The sequence below is a fragment of the Lissotriton helveticus genome, chromosome 7 (assembly GCF_964261635.1).
Source record: "Lissotriton helveticus chromosome 7, aLisHel1.1, whole genome shotgun sequence".
Taxonomy (NCBI): Eukaryota; Metazoa; Chordata; class Amphibia; order Caudata; family Salamandridae; genus Lissotriton; species Lissotriton helveticus.
Genome location: NC_136068.1, coordinates 95191177 through 95208654, shown reverse-complemented (window position 1 = coordinate 95208654; position 17478 = coordinate 95191177). Strand labels below are relative to the sequence as shown.

Sequence of the window (17478 nt, the reverse complement as noted above, 5' to 3'; positions counted from 1 at the left end):
AGGCATCTGTAGGGGTGGTCCCTGGGGTCACAGAGGGGCATCTGTAGGGGTGGTCCCTGGGGTCACAGAGAGGCATCTGTAGGGGTGGTCCCTGGGGTCACAGAGAGGCATCTGTAGGGGTGGTCCCTGGGTCACAGAGGGGCATCTGTAGGGGTGGTCCCTGGGGTCACAGAGAGGCATCTGTAGGGGTGGTCCCTGGGTCACAGAGGGGCATCTGCAGGGGTGGTCCCTGGGGTCACAGAGAGGCATCTGTAGGGGTGGTCCCTGGGTCACAGAGGGGCATCTGTAGGGGTGGTCCCTGGGGTCACAGAGAGGCATCTGTAGGGGTGGTCCCTGGGGTCACGGAGAGTCATGAGAGAGTCATCTGTAGGGGTGGTCCCTGGGGTCACAGAGAGGCATCTGTAGGGGTGGTCCCTGGGGTCACAGAGAGGCATCTGTAGGGGTGGTCCCTGGGGTCACAGAGAGGCATCTGTAGGGGTGGTGCTTGGGGTCACAGAGACATCTGTAGGGGTGGTCCCTGGGGTCACAGAGAGGCATCTGTAGGGGTGGTCCTTGGGGTCACAGAGAGGCATCTGTAGGGGTGGTGCTTGGGGTCACAGAGACATCTGTAGGGGTGGTCCCTGGGGTCACAGAGAGGCATCTGTAGGGGTGTCCCTGGGGTCACAGAGAGTCATCGTAGGGGTGGTGCCGGGGGTCACAGAGAGGCATCTTTAGGGGTGGTGCCTGGGGTCACAGAGAGGCATCTGTAGGGGTGGTCCCTGGGGTCACAGAGAGGCATCTGTAGGGGTGGTCCCTGGGGTCACAGAGAGGCATCTGTAGGGGTGGTCCCTGGGTCACAGAGGGGCATCTGTAGGGGTGGTCCCTGGGTCACAGAACGGCATCTGTAGGGGTGGTCCCTGGGGTCACAGAGAGGCATCTGTAGGGGTGGTCCCTGGGGTCACAGAGAGGCATCTGTAGGGGTGGTCCCTGGGTCACAGAGGGGCATCTGTAGGGGTGGTCCCTGGGGTCACAGAGAGGCATCTGTAGGGGTGGTCCCTGGGTCACAGAGGGGCATCTGCAGGGGTGGTCCCTGGGGTCACAGAGAGGCATCTGTAGGGGTGGTCCCTGGGTCACAGAGGGGCATCTGTAGGGGTGGTCCCTGGGGTCACAGAGAGGCATCTGTAGGGGTGGTCCCTGGGGTCACGGAGAGTCATGAGAGAGTCATCTGTAGGGGTGGTCCCTGGGGTCACAGAGGGGCATCTGTAGGGGTAGTCCCTGGGGTCACGGAGAGTCATCTGTAGGGGTGGTCCCTTGGTTCACAGAGAGGCATCTGTAGGGGTGGTCCCTGGGGTCACAGAGGGGCATCTGTAGGGGTGGTCCCTGGGGTCACAGAGAGGCATATGTAGGGGTGGTCCCTGGGTCACAGAGAGGCATCTGTAGGGGTGGTCCCTGGGTCACGGAGAGTCATCTGTAGGGGTGGTCCCTTGGTTCACAGAGAGGCATCTGTAGGGGTGGTCCCTGGGGTCACAGAGAGTCATCTGTAGGGGTGGTCCCTGGGGTCACAGAGGGGCATCTGTAGGGGTGGTCCCTGGGGTCACAGAGGGGCATCTGTAGGGGTGGTCCCTGGGGTCACAGAGAGGCATATGTAGGGGTGGTCCCTGGGTCACAGAGAGGCATCTGTAGGGGTGGTCCCTGGGTCACAGAGAGGCATCTGTAGGGGTGGTCCCTGGGGTCACAGAGAGGCATCTGTAGGGGTGGTCCCTGGGGTCACAGAGAGGCATCTGTAGGGGTGGTCCCTGGGTCACAGAGACATCTGTAGGGGTGGTCCCTGGGGTCTCAGAGGGGCATCTGTAGGGGTGGTCCCTGGGGTCACAGAGAGTCATCTGTAGGGGTGGTCCCTGGGTCACAGAGAGGCATCTGTAGGGGTGGTCCCTGGGGTCACAGAGAGGCATCTGTAGGGGTGGTCCCTGGGTCACAGAGAGGCATCTGTAGGGGTGGTCCCTGGGGTCACAGAGAGGCATCTGTAGGGGTGGTCCCTGGGTCACAGAGAGGCATCTGTAGGGGTGGTCCCTGGGGTCACAGAGAGGCATCTGTAGGGGTGGTCCCTGGGTCACAGAGGGGCATATGTAGGGGTGGTCCCTGGGGTCACAGAGAGTCATCTGTAGGGGTGGTCCCTGGGGTCACAGAGAGTCATCTGTAGGGGTGGTCCCTGGGTCACAGAGAGGCATCTGTAGGGGTGGTCCCTGGGGTCACAGAGAGGCATCTGTAGGGGTGGTCCCTGGGGTCACGGAGAGTCATGAGAGAGTCATCTGTAGGGGTGGTCCCTGGGGTCACAGAGGGGCATCTGTAGGGGTGGTCCCTGGGTCACAGAGAGGCATCTGTAGGGGTGGTCCCTGGGGTCACAGAGAGGCATCTGTAGGGGTGGTCCCTGGGGTCACGGAGAGTCATGAGAGAGTCATCTGTAGGGGTGGTCCCTGGGGTCACAGAGACATCTGTAGGGGTGGTCCCTGGGTCTCAGAGAGGCATCTGTAGGGGTGGTCTCTGGGGTCACAGAGAGGCATCTGTAGGGGTGGTCCCTGGGTCACAGAGAGGCATCTATAGGGGTGGTCCCTTGGTTCACAGAGAGGCATCTGTAGGGGTGGTCCCTGGGTCACAGAGAGGCATCTGTAGGGGTGGTCCCTTGGTTCACAGAGAGGCATCTGTAGGGGTGGTCCGTGGGTCACAGAGAGGCATCTGTAAGGGTGGTCCCTGGGGGTCACAGAGAGGCATCTGTAGGGGTGGTCCCTGGGTCACAGAGGGGCATCTGTTGGGTGGTCCCTGGGGTCACAGAGAGGCATCTGTAGGGGTGGTCCCTGGGGTCACAGAGAGGCATCTGTAGGGGTGGTGCCTGGGGTCACAGAGAGGCATCTGTAGGGGTGGTCCCTGGGTCACAGAGAGGCATCTGTAGGGGTGGTCCCTGGGGTCACAGAGAGGCATCTGTAGGGGTGGTCCCTGGGGTCACAGAGAGTCATCTGTAGGGGTGGTCCCTGGGTCACAGAGAGGCATCTGTAGGGGTGGTCCCTGGGGTCACGGAGAGTCATGAGAGAGTCATCTGTAGGGGTGGTCCCTGGGGTCACAGAGTCATCTGTAGGGGTGGTCCCTGGGGTCACAGAGAGGCGTCTGTAGGGGTGGTCCCTGGGGTCACAGAGAGGCATCTGTAGGGGTGGTCCCTGGGTCACAGAGAGGCATCTGTAGGGATGGTCCCTGGGTCACAGAGAGTCATCTGTAGGGGTGGTCCCTGGGGTCACAGAGAGGCATCTGTAGGGGTGGTCCCTGGGGTCACAGAGTCATCTGTAGGGGTGTCCCTGGGGTCACAGAGAGTCATCGTAGGGGTGGTGCCGGGGGTCACAGAGAGGCATCTGTAGGGGTGGTCCCTGGGGTCACAGAGAGGCATCTGTAGGGGTGGTCCCTGGGTCACAGAGAGTCATCTGTAGGGGTGGTCCCTGGGTCACAGAGGGGCATCTGTAGGGGTGGTCCCTGGGGTCACAGAGACATATGTAGGGGTGGTCCCTGGGTCACAGAGAGTCATCTGTAGGGGTGGTCCCTGGGTCACAGAGGGGCATCTGTAGGGGTGGTCCCTGGGGGTCACAGAGAGGCATCTGTAGGGGTGGTCCCTGGGGTCACAGAGAGGCATCTGTAGGGGTGGTCCCTGGGTCACAGAGAGGCATCTGTAGGGGTGGTCCCTGGGGTCACGGAGAGGCATCTGTAGGGGTGGTCCCTTGGGTCTCAGAGAGGCATCTGTAGGGGTGGTCCCTGGGGTCACAGAGAGGCATCTGTAGGGGTGGTCCCTGGGGTCACAGAGAGGCATCTGTAGGGGTGGTCCCTGGGGTCACAGAGAGTCATCTGTAGGGGTGGTGCCTTGTGTCACAGAGAGGCATCTATAGGGGTGGTCCCTGGGGTCACAGAGAGGCATCTGTAGGGGTGGTCCCTGGGTCACAGAGAGGCATCTGTAGGGGTGGTCCCTGGGTCACAGAGAGTCATCTGTAGGGGTGGTCCCTGGGGTCACAGAGAGTCATCTGTAGGGGTGGTGCCTGGGGTCACGGAGAGGCATCTGTAGGGGTGGTCCCTGGGTCACAGAGACATATGTAGGGGTGGTCCCTGGGTCACAGAGAGGCATCTGTAGGGGTGGTCCCTGGGTCACAGAGGGGCATCTGTAGGGGTGGTCCCTGGGTCACAGAGAGGCATCTGTAGGGGTGGTCCCTGGGTCACAGAGAGGCATCTGCAGGGGTGGTCCCTGGGGTCACAGAGAGGGATTATCAGGAAAGCCTGCCCTGGGGTGACAGGCATTACCATGGGGAAACCTGCCCAGGGTCACAGAGAGTCATCTGTAGGGGTGGTCCCTGGGGTCACAGAGAGGCATCTGTAGGGGTGGTCCCTGGGGTGACAGAGTGGCATCTGTAGAGGGGCTCTATGGAGTCGAAGAAAGGCATCAGTAGTTGGCCTGCCCTGTGTTCAATGAGAAGCCTCGACAGGGGCCTGTCCAGGGGTCATACAAAACAGTTGCAGATAAGTGCCAGCAGTGAGTTGTCAACATTACAAGACCTGCTAATAGCTGTGTTCAAGGCTCTACTGGGCCTTCACTATAAGAGTAAAGTGCATCTTTGACACCCTGGTGATGGAAGAGCAGAAGTAAGCTGTCTGATTTGACCAATATGTTGCTTCATCTAAAATCGTGACATATGATGTTCACACAATTCTGATTATCATATTTCCATACTAAGACAATCTCATATAAAGTTTATAGACGATTCCTGAAACCAAATCAAATCACTACCTTTTGTGATTCCCTTGCATTTGTTTCGGATACTCGATCCCGCGCCTTTTATTCTCTGTGCGCTTTCCTACTTCCGATATCCTTATGAGATTATAGACCACATGTACAAAGCTTTTTTCATTTGTAAACGGCCCGATTCACAGAATTGGGCAGATTGCGTCAGTAAAAACATTTTTGTATGTGCAAAGGCCCATTTTGCGATTTGGTAACCTATTACCGAATCGCAAATTGGGTTAGCGATTTGGTATTAGGAAGGGGCTTGTTATGGGCGTCCCTTCCTAATATCGACTTGCAGAGCCATGTACGAATGTTTTGCAACTGAAATGCCGTCGCAAAACATTTGCTTTTTAACACCAATTTCTATTTGGTGCTAACACATTCGCAAACGGGTCTCCAATGGACTCCTTCCACTTTCATTTTTGAAACTCATCCCGTTTGCGAGCTGCATGAATACTTTTTGTTTTAATGTTGTATTTACGAGGTAGGTCATTTGCGGCCCACTGTTAAACACACTGTAGTACATAGCTGTCTGTGATTTCCTAATAGCGAATCACAAACATTTGCTATTAGGAAATCGCAAATCCAAATCTCCCTACATGTGCCCCTATCTCTTGGTTTATGAGAGAAATCGGAGACCCCCGACAACTATCTTCCGGGCTTGTTCTGCTTAAAGCTATAGGGGCATATTTAACAAAGTCATGCAGCGCAGCAGGTCACCTCACTGGGAGACTAGGAAAGGGGCGGAATGTGCCGTATTTAACACAATACGGCGCATTCCTGTCTTTTCCCAGTGCGGGCGCACAATGTGCTGCCTAGCTCCAATGCAGGCACTCTTGCATCAAGGTGCAAGGGTGCCTGCGTTGTAAGCAGGATTGTTTCTGGACACCTCCCTTTACAAAAGCAATCCCCAAGGCATTTTCTTCTTTCTATGTGAGCTGCAGAACGCAAAACACAAAGAAAGAGGAAGTAACGAGGAGAAATAAAGATATTTCTCCTCGTTATACCTCCCCAGGGACGGCGTAGCATTCTGATGCATTTCCGGGTCTACCAATATTGGTAAATCTGGGAATGCTGCAGAATCCATGGGTGGATGCGTGGGAACGCCCATGCTCCACCCATGAAACGCCTTCCGAGGCAGTCACGCAACGCAGCAATTTGCGCTGGATTTATCGAGCCACTCCAGCCCACGTGCGCCCAAGGCATTGTGTTGCTTGATAAATCCAACCTAAGGGTTGCGGTGCTTTTGCACCCCATTGTGTGGTGCAAAAGCGACACAACCCTAGGATAAATATGCCTCATATTTACTGATCACAGTTCATGTTGTGTTTTTTTTTAATTTTCTTTTTTTTGATGTTATTGATGTCATGTTGTCTATCAACAACTTTTTCACAGTTTGCATAGTTTCTCCACGGCTCGAGAGCCTTGACTTTTTGACATTCTATTGACACAGGTTGATTATTTTCATTATTGCATGGATTTTTAAATATGCTCTTTCTGTTTTATTCACCTATCTTGTTACCAGATATCTAATTTCTTGGTTCATTTATTTCTTTTTAGTAGTTTCTTACGATTCATAGGTTTGCCACCTGGGCACTGTTGTATAAATGGCAGACACTTTAATATGTTAATAATTAAACCCAGATATATAAAATCTCACAACAAGACAGGCGATGAAACTAGAGAGAATAATTTAAGAAGTTACTCAATGCCCAAAAAATAAAAATAATCGATAGCCAAATAAAGACATACTATCAATTCAAGCTTTCAGATTGCGAAGCAAATGTCGGCTGACAGCATCATCTGAAGCATCATCTGGATTACATCAGTGAGAGAGAAAATGGATTCTAAAATTGTGAGATTTGATCAGTGATCACAAACCAAATGAAGAGGAAAGTTGTGAAGTGAACTCTAGTACCTCCCTTCCTCTCCACCCCAATCATCATCCCCAGAGGATCACCTCTCCCTCTGGAGGCTGGAGGGTGCAGTTGAAACATATTTCAGGAGCCTACGGGACCCTGGAATGTTCCCAAAGTGTTACACTTTGCTGTTAGACTGCCGTGCATCATCTGTGTGGGGTGTCAAGCGTTACAGGTTGATGCCGGAAAACACCATCTTGGTGGCAGGGCACACCATAGAGAGAGGGTGATATGCAAGGCACAAGTCTGGCTACTCTGATGCAATCTTATCTAAGGGGTGAGCTAGGGGAGGCAATGAGTCTGATGGTGCAAGCCACCTTTCGTGACGTCACTTCCTGTCGTGACGTCAGCGTCCCCCACTTCTTTTTTTAGGACTTGTGCCCTGGGAGCATGGTTGCACTTGAGCCCGATTTATCATTTGTGGTGATCACTTTTTATTCAAGCAGGGCAAGCACTATTCCAGCAAGCTTTCTCGAGTCCAAGCCATATATGAAAGACCCTCATAGGGCAAGACATTTTTTCTGAATCTGACCTGGAAAATATGTTTTCTAAAATCAACCATAAAACATACCTCCTACAAAATAAGGGGAAGAGACCGCAGCAGACTGAAAACCGAACGCAAAGGAGGCTAATGCATCTGACCTTAGTTTTGAAATGTGAATTTTACAGGAATATGCAACCAGACGTAACAACTTTTCCAAATGTGGTAAAATTCAGCTTAGATGCAAACCTACCTGGACGCCCATGGAGCGCATAACCTGCCAGCCACACACAGTAATACTCAGGGCCACTGGAATTATGCGGCAGGTGAGGACCTAATCATGCCGCAGGGTTGAGTAAATTACGTGGCAAGAAAAGGCAAAGTACGCTGCAGAATGTGGCACATGTTGCGATAGTATTACTTCACTATTTTGCCATTTTCAAACTTAACACCGTCTGGGCATTTGTTGCACCTTATTAGTACCAGTTTAACACCCAAATATAGTAATAAGCAACGAAAATGTAAGTAGTCAACTCTTGCAAAGGGCCCTTCGCTACGCAGCAACGCATTTGGTTGCATTTTTAATAACTTTTGAACCGTTTGAGGTAGAAACAAAATCGTTTTTTTGTTAAAATCTGCAGATTGTGTGGCAGATGATGGATTATGTGGCAAATTGGGCAAATCTATATTTATGCGAAAATCACATAATTCCAGTGGCCCTGGTAATACTCCCCGTACTCCGATGCCGGCCAGTCTGCTAGTTTGTCCTCTAAGGGGGTTGAATGTCAACCTCCCCCTCGCCAGAAATCTGGTAATCGCCCCTCTGAAGAGGACGCCTTCTTGCAGCGCTCATAAAAATGATTTCTAATCCTCCGAATATTCCCCGGAATGCCTTTCGAATCGCAAATCGCAGACATGAAAGGAAGTGAGGGAGAATGGGCATTAGCGCCTTGGAAAATAAAGGATTCTGGGCCTTTGATGGAATCCGTGATGACTCGACGCGTAAACTCTGCGTGAACCGCTGCTGGATCGGATTGACCCAGTTAGAGCTGCAGCCGGCTCTGCGGGCGCGTTTGACACCCCCGAGAACTGCCCGTTTGATGCCACTGGAGGCGAAGTCAGTACTGGGCGAAGTACCTCAAAGGAGTTGGGCAAAAAGAAAGCTCCGGGCCGGAAATGCAATCTCATTGGGCAGCAAAGTTGCCTGCCCCACTGTTAGGACGACAGTTCCCGGCATGGCTTGGAGAAGCTTCACACACTCTTACGAGTATGTTTGGATGGTGCAGCTGTCGCCAGATCATTTTGTGAATCACCGGGAGAGGGACTCTGGGGTCTCTGGGGCCTTTTCGATCAGCTGTTCGTCATCAGAGGCTAGTAATCCCAGTGGTTCACTTTTCCTCCCAGAGATACACCTGAAGTGGAGAAGTGTGGCTCAATGGTTAGAGCGGCAGACCCTGATGCAGAGGTCTAGCCGGGGACCAGGGTTCAATTCCCCTCGGCGGGTCTTGGCCTCAAAAATTCCACGGACCTGATAATTCTCGCCTCGGTGCCTATTCCATTCATGGAGTCCCACACTGCAACTCTGGGCAGAGTAGCTTGCTTAATCTCCACAACGCTAAGGATGCCTGGCCTCCACCTTTGGGGTGCCCAGGAGTGGACACCTCACAGGGAAAGCCAGGATGGGTTCCACAGCGGTATTCGTACAAGCGCCTTGAGACCCTTGCGGGTGAGTAGTGCGCTATACAAGTATCAATTTACATTTAAAGTAAATAGAAACATACCTTTCCTGCCGGCCACAGCGATCTTCTCTTCCTGCGCAGCGCTGCTCCTGCCAACACTACAATTCCCATGGGCACCGGTTCCAAAACCCCACCCAGTTCCAGCGCTTCTCCCAGCATGTAAGAAATGCTAGGATTGGGCAGAGCGGGCCCATTTTGCGCTCCAGCAGGGTGGTGGAGTCTGTGCACCTGAGCGCCACCATATCTCCTAGGGAACAGCCTGGAGGTATCCTAGTGCGCATGTGGACGGCCGGCCAAACCCACTAAACACTTTTAGCACCTGCCTACCACCACTCGCCCTGCTGTGTGACACTGCTGCTTGGCCCCGCCCCTTACTTCGCAGGCTGGAAGTAAAAAAAAAAAAAAGACAATAAAAATTTTGCCAATTCGGAGGGGGGAGGAGAGGAGGCCCCCCACTGCAGCCGCCACCGCCAGGAGGCTTTTGTTGTTTACAGCGCCGCCGCCCCGGGACTACATCTCCCGGCAGCCTCAGCGGCCGCGCTGCCTTCTGACACCGGGATAGCGCCAGGAGGCGCCTTTAAAGCAGCGCTCCGCGGGACGCTGGGCGAAGCCCGGGCAAAGGGCGGGCCCTCTGTGGCCCTCAGAGGACCCGAGGAGGACGGGACGGGCCACCCCACTTGATTCTACCACGGGAGGAGGTATTGTGATGCTTTATTGCTCATATTGACTATACTGGCGTTTTAATCATTAACATAGACACTATGTCCATCTGGGAGGAGCTCAACGCCCTGTGTGGCACAAAGTACGCACCAGATGTCATAACCTCCCCTACTGTGGGCACTAACTGTGTTATCTCGAATGACTTCCCATGGGACTCAACATCACCTGTATTAAAAGACCAAAAACAAGTAAATGCCTCACCCCTGGATCACATCATTAGAGGGAAGCATGACAGCGACATTGTCACTGCGAACAATGTAAATATACAAAATCTGTGCAACGGCCCTACATTATCTCCCTTCAAATTAATAACATCAACGCAGGACACGGCCGCGGCCAAACAAGATGACCCTGTCTTGCCTACCCAAATGACTTTACTGACTCAAATTGAGCAACTTTTGTTAACTGTCATTTCACCTTTGGTCCAAAAAATCAACGAGTTGGGGGATAGGCTGATTAGCATCGAGGAAGCAATCAAAAAGTATCCTCTTCCAAATAACAAAATGGATGTATCCGCCTGCCCAAACTCTCCCACCGTCCCTGAAAAGTACAAGTCTAATATCTGTAAAAATGGCGAATCTCAATTACAGCCCCCCTGTATACCAACTCCGATAGGCCACAAAGTAACTTCAAAACCCCCGTCACTAACTCATACAGTGGTTCGTCCAGCCCTGGCAAGAATGCCATGTATCCACTTGCCTCCACAGGCCGCCCCATACGTGTCTGTCCTCTCTGGGGTTCCTGCCATCAGCAAGGGAACACACGAGTCACGGCAGGACCTGCTAGATAAGGCCATCGTCTGGTTGCGGAAAAATAGACCTCTGCCGCCCGAGCTGGATGGTGGCATTTTGGGTGTCAGGAGGGGTGGGGTGGTTGGGCTCGCTGCCCAAGGACATCGCTGGGGATCTGGTGCTAGTCGAATTTAAGAACAGAAATATCGTCCCTTATTTACGATTTCGCCCCCCTAAGGAGAGACATGGCACCATTCAAATTTGGGATTTGTACGATTTTTATCCGAGCCCCCGATATATTTAGTTACACCAATAGCCATTTAATCTTTTAGTCCTTAACGGTTTTCAACTTTTGTTTAAAAATTGTATTCTTAAAACCCCATCACTAAGAGGAAATTACAGACAGGGTAGGACGTAACTGCGGAAAATGAAATTTATGCATATTGATTAGCTGATTCGATATACTTATTTAATTTTGTTTTATTAATTTTGTAATGAAATGTTATGATGTTTTATGTAACTTTATGGTGTTTATTTATGTATTGTTGACGCTTTTATGGAACAAAAATCGAATAAAGCTAACTGAACTGAGTAGTGCGCTATACAAGTATCTATTTACATTTAAAGTAAATAGAAACATACCTTTCCTGCCGGCCACAGCGATCTTCTCTTCCTGCGCAGCGCTGCTCCTGCCAACACTACAATTCCCATGGGCACCGGTTCCAAAACCCCACCCAATTCCAGCGCTTCTCCCAGCATGTAAGAAATGCTAGGATTGGGCAGAGCGGGCCCATTTTGCGCTCCAGCAGGGTGGTGGAGTCTGTGCACCTGAGCGCCACCATATCTCCTAGGGAACAGCCTGGAGGTATCCTAGTGCGCATGTGGACGGCCGGCCAAACCCACATGCACACTTTTAGCACCTGCCTACCACCACTCGCCCTGCTGTGTGACACTGCTGCTTGGCCCTGCCCCTTACTTCGCAGGCTGGAAGTAAAAAAAAAAAAAAGACAATAACATTTTTTTGTCATTTTATTTTTCTTCTTACTGCTGCTTTTTAGCAGTGGGGCGACGCTCCTCCTCCATAGAGGAGGAGCCGTGCCTGTCAAAGTGAACTACACTGAGTGATGGTGACCACTTCCTTCTCCTCTCAGGCCAAAAAGTGACTGGTGGTGGTGGTGGCGGGATTGGAGCCCAGCAGCTGAGGCACTTTTACCTACCCACCTTTGGGAAACTACTTCCTGTCTCTCCCAAGTAAAGGTCCATCCAGACCCCAATGCTAAGGGTCTCTTGCCTCTCCTCATGTTCAGATCATGGTTTGCTAACAGGAGTGAACTGCAGTGTCCATTGTGACACTGTGCGCTTCGGTTGCTGCAGGCTGACCTTTGTCTGTGATGGACAAGAAAGCTAAAAGGCAGGAGAAAAATGGTCATGCCTCAAACCCAGAAACCATCTTATCTGATGACTGGAGGAGTCATCCACCCGTCTCCTGCTTGGAGCCTGGTTGCCCCGCTCTCATCATCTACCCATTCACGCAGTTGGCTTTTGCCTGGTAAATTTTTATTTATTTAGCCTGGATGGATCAATCAAATCTACTCAACAGTAAACCCATCATTGTGGATTGCGCTAAATCCTTAGGTGTCATACTTGACAAAAGACTCAACCTCATCTCACACATCAACTCCATGGCCAAGAGCGCACGTTATCAACTGCGACTTTTATGGAGGATTCGTCGGTTCTTTCCGGAGAATAACCTAAAAACCTTGGTCCAATCGCTAGTTCTCTCTAGACTTGACTATTGTAATTCTCTTCTGACTGGCCTTCCCAAATCTCACCTCTCCCCCTTCAAATCCGTCCTCCATTCAGCAGCTCGCTTCATTTCAGGGTCCAAACGAAGTGACCACATCACTCCTATCCTGTCTTCTCTCTGATGGCTTCCCATCGAGGCTAGAGGTATCTACAAAACAGCGTGCGTCACCCACAAAGGTTTGCACTGTTCCTCCCCTCGCTATCTGGCGAATAAACTCAAACTGTCTGGAGGCTCAAGACCTTCTCGGAATGCGGAAAAGTTCCTTCTTGAACCCCATCGTCCTCTGTAGGCACTTCAAGGTCATCCCTTGATAATACTAAACTAATGACATCTGAAACACCCAGCTCCTGAAGCCCCCAAAAATCAAGCACTTAACTTTAATAGTTAAAAGATGCAGACCCCTATTTATATATTTGCGGCTTCAGGACATCAGTCAAAAATTGACAGATGCCCAGGCCACCCTATTTATAGTCTGTAGCCATCTGAGCGCTCTAAAGCTGATGGGGAAGACATCTACCCGTCTTTGGTGGAAGTCCCTTGTTCGCTGAATTCCACTCCTAAAGATTGGAAAAGCACAACAGTTGTGTTAGCTCTGGCTTCCTTCCTCAACCACCCAAGTGGGGTAAATACGGGTCCCAACATGCCAGTATTTAGAACACCTTTGGACTCCCCAGGAAATCTGTGCACCAATCCAGAGCAAAGTCTTCTGTGCTGGGGTCCATTTCTCACCATCAAGTGGGGGACAAAGCCAGGACTCCTGATCTCAGCTTACTGCTCTGACATGTGCAGAAAGAGGAACTTTTCTTCTGGCCAGAAAGGATCAGGATTGCCTCTGCAAGGAGAGAATGTGTCCTCTACAGAGAGAATCTGCATAGGGGATGCCAAACCGACCTCGAAGGTGGGGATGAGCAGAAGGGAAAGCAATGGCGGGCTTTAGTTCAGCACTAAAATCACTGAGCTACACCGTGCTCTCATGTCTCGCCTTGAACCACAGAATACCCCTGGACCCCAGGTATGCAACGACCCCCCTGTATTGCACAATAGCCTCAACATTTCTAGAAATCAGCCTTTAGTGTCCTAATGCTTTCCTGAAGCAACCGATACAACGTGTCTCTCTCTGCCATGGCCTGCTTTACACTCCTAGCCACACAGCTCCCACTACACCCCTAGCTATGCAGCCTCCTTCACACTCCTAGCCACACAGCACCCACTACACCCCTAGCAATGCAGCCTCCATTACACTCCTAGCCACACAGCACCCACTACATACCTAGCCATGCAGCCTCCTTTACTCTCCTAGCCACACAGCACCCACTATAGCCCTAGCTATGCAGCCTCCATCACACTCCTAGCCACACAGCACCCACTACACCCCTAGCAATGCAGCCTCCTTCGCACTCCTAGCCACACAGCACCCACTACATCCCTAGCTATGCAGCCTCCTTTACTCTCCTAGCCACACAGCACCCACTATAGCCCTAGCTATGCAGCCTCCTTCGCACTCCTAGCCACACAACACCCACTACATCCCTAGCTATGCAGCCTCCTTTACTCTCCTAGCCACACAGCACCCACTATAGCCCTAGCTATGCAGCCTCCTTCACACTCCTAGCCACACAGCACCCACTACATCCCCACCTATGCAGCCTCCTTTACTCTCCTAGCCACACAGCACCCACTATAGCCCTAGCTATGCAGCCTCATTCACACTCCTAGCCACACAGCACCCACTACATCCCCAGCTATGCAGCCTCCTTTACTCTCCTAGCCACACAACACCCACTATAGCCCTAGCTATGCAGCCTCCTTCACACTCCTAGCCACACAGCAGCCACTACATCCCTAGCTATGCAGCCTCCTTTACTCTCCTAGCCACACAGCGCCCACTATAGCCCTAGCTATGCAGCCTCCTTCACACTCCTAGCCACACAGCACCCACTACATCCCTAGCTATGCAGCCTCCTTTACTCTCCTAGCCACACAGCACCCACTGTAGCCCTAGCTATGCAGCCTCCTTCGCACTCCTAGCCACACAGCACCCACTACATCCCTAGCTATGCAGCCTCCTTTACTCTCCTAGCCACACAGCACCCACTGTAGCCCTAGCTATGCAGCCTCCTTCACACTCCTAGCCACACAGCACCCACTACATCCCTAGCTATGCAACCTCCTTTACTCTCCTAGCCACACAGCACCCACTATAGCCCTAGCTATGCAGCCTCACTCACACTCCTAGCCACACAGCACCCACTACATCCCTAGCTATGCAGCCTCCTTTACTCTCCTAGCCACACAGCACCCACTATAGCCCTAGCTATGCAGCCTCCTTCACACTCCTAGCCACACAGCACCCACTACATCCCTAGCTATGCAGCCTCCTTTACTCTCCTAGCCACACAGCTCCCACTACACCCCTAGCTATGCAGCCTCCTTCACACTCCTAGCCTCACAGCTCCCACTACACCCCTAGCTATGCAGCCTCCTTCACACTCCTAGCCACACAGCACCCACTACACCCCTAGCTATGCAGCCTCCTTCACACTCCTACCCACACAGCTCCCACTACATCCCTAGCTATGCAGCCTCCTTCACACTCCTAGCCACACAGCACCCACTACACCCCTAGCTATGCAGCCTCCTTTACACTCCTAGCCACACATCACCCACTACACCCCTAGCTATGCAGCCTCCTTTACTCTCCTAGCCACACAGCACCCACTATAGCCCTAGCTATGCAGCCTCCTTCCCACTCCTAGCCACACAGCACCCACTACATCCCTAGCTATGCAGCCTCCTTTACACTCCTAGCCACACAGCACCCACTATAGCCCTAGCTATGCAGCCTCCTTCACACTCCTAGCCACACAGCTCCCACTACATCCCTAGCTATGCAGCCTCCTTTACACTCCTAGCCACACAGCTCCCACTACATCCCTAGCTATGCAGCCTCCTTCACACTCCTAGCCACACAGCTCCCACTACATCCCTACCTATGCAGCCTCCTTTACACTCCTAGCCACACAGCTCCCACTACATCCCTAGCTATGCAGCCTCCTTTACACTCCTAGCCACACAGCTCCCACTACATCCCTAGCTATGCAGCCTCCTTTACACTCCTAGCCACACAATTCCCACTACATCCCTAGCTATGCAGGCTCCTTCACACTCTTAGCCACACAGCACCCCCTACATTCCTAGCTACGCAGCCTAATTTACACTCCTAGCCACACAGCACCCACTACATTCCTAGCTATGCAGCCTCCTTTACCCCTCAGCTACACAACCTCTCTACATCCCTAGCTATCCAATCTCCTTTACAATCGTAGCCACATCACACTCCTAGCCACATCACACTCACTACATCCCTAGCTATGTAGCGTCCCTTACACCCCAGCTACACAATCACTCTACATACCTAGCTATGCAGCATCCCTTACACCTCAACTATGCAGCCTCTCTACACCCCGAGCTATGCAGCAGCCCTTACACTTCAGCTACACAACTCTTCTACATCCCTGCCTATGCAGCCTTCTTTACACTCGTAGCCACACTGCACCGAGTACATGCAGTATCCCATACACTGATGAAAACACAGCATGTTCTTCAACCTTTACCAATACACCACTCCTTAGACCCCCAGCTAAGCAACATTCCCTTCTCCCAAGCTACCCAGCTTCCCTCACACCCCTTTGCGCACAGAAGGCTCCACTCTCCTGGACTCACAGCACCCCGTACAATCCTAGGCATACAATACACTCTACACTCCTAGGTACACTGCATCCTCTACACTACTAGATACACATCTCCCCCTACAACCCGAGGAATACAGCATCCCTTACGCCCCTACGGACAGAGAACCACCTGCCCTCCTAGATACACAGCACCCCCTACACCCCTGCGGTCTGCAGCACACCCTACACCGCTAACCACACAACATGTTTTTCACCTCTAGCGACACACCTCCCAAACTGCTGCCTGTCTCCACAACATTCCCTTAGACACTGCATAACACAGCCTCTTGTACACTGAAATGACACAGCGCCTCTACAATGCGAGGTACATAGCACCCTCTACTTCTCTGGCGCTCAGTGTTCGATAGATTGAAAGCCACACTGCGCCCCTTCATTGGCTGCCCGCGGCACAGTGATATGTGCAGAGTGAGTGAGAGGGGACAGGGCCTGTGCAGGAGTGGCCATGTAGGAACCTGGGTAAGAAGGTCCATTTTCACCCCTTGGCCTCCCACTGGGGTCTGACTGTCTTTCCCCTGACTCACTTGCCTCCGCAAATCTCCACCACCCCTCCACCTGTTGGGACATTGAGTCCATGGTGTGCGGGGATAAAGTGGTAGAGAGAAGCGGCCTCCCTGGAGCCCAGGTGAGGCGGGAGGACGTCTATTGACCCTTATTTAAAGGGGAGAAAGATGGAGAGAGACAGTAGGGGTAAGTGCAGGGAGAGATGGAGATGGCTATGGAAAGAGGAAGAGAAGTGCGGAGGCAGCAGATTAGAAATAGAGTGATGTAGAGAATGATAGGATGCAATTGGGGTAGAGAGTGGAGTTGCGAGAGAATTAGATACATATGGGAGAGAAATGAGTGGGGGTGGGGTGGGGTTGAGAGACCAGAGATGTGAAGACTGATAAAGAATATTGGTCTAGTTGTTTGTGTGTTTGCCTGCTTGTGTGTATGTTCGTGTGAGAGAGAGAAAGGAAATCAGAGAAATCGAGAACTCGGGAGGTATTTGAAAAGAAATGCGTGGAATGCTTGTTTCTGTGTGTATGGGTGTGTGTGTGTGTGTGTGTGTGTGTGTGTGTGTGTGTGTGTGTGTGTGTGCGCACTCTTGAATATATAAGGATTGCAGCAAACACAAGCAAGTAGGAACAGTGTGACATTAAGAATCTGCAAATATTACAAAACAAGGAAACAATGGCATTTGGTTAAGGCCTTCATTTTGTGTAAGGAGTTTAGACAGTGTATTTACATTGATACACTGCTCACATGTTTTGGTGTAGAACTCATTATTAGTGATGCTATGCTTGTCTCTCTTGTACTGGGGCACACTGATTATTAACCTGAAAGTGCTAATGGTGCTAATGGTGGATTGGCTGCATTCAGAGTTTAGAAGCGCCTTCTATTGTTCCCAGGTCGCCAGACCACCCTTTATAAGCATATGTAGCTGTTAATCTGCACATATACAGAGTTTTACACAACTATCAATGGCAATGCAAGGGAAAATGGATACTCAATAGAAGTGTTTTTGTATCATCTCTTATCCCGCCCACTAGCCACCTCTAGC

General features: G+C 51.9%; 1 protein-coding gene across 1 annotated transcript in view; it reads right to left on the bottom strand.

The window, feature by feature from the left end:
* CDH4 (cadherin 4) overlaps nt 1–17478 on the bottom strand; it is a 748299-nt gene that overhangs the window by 79943 nt on the left and 650878 nt on the right. The window lies entirely within an intron of this gene.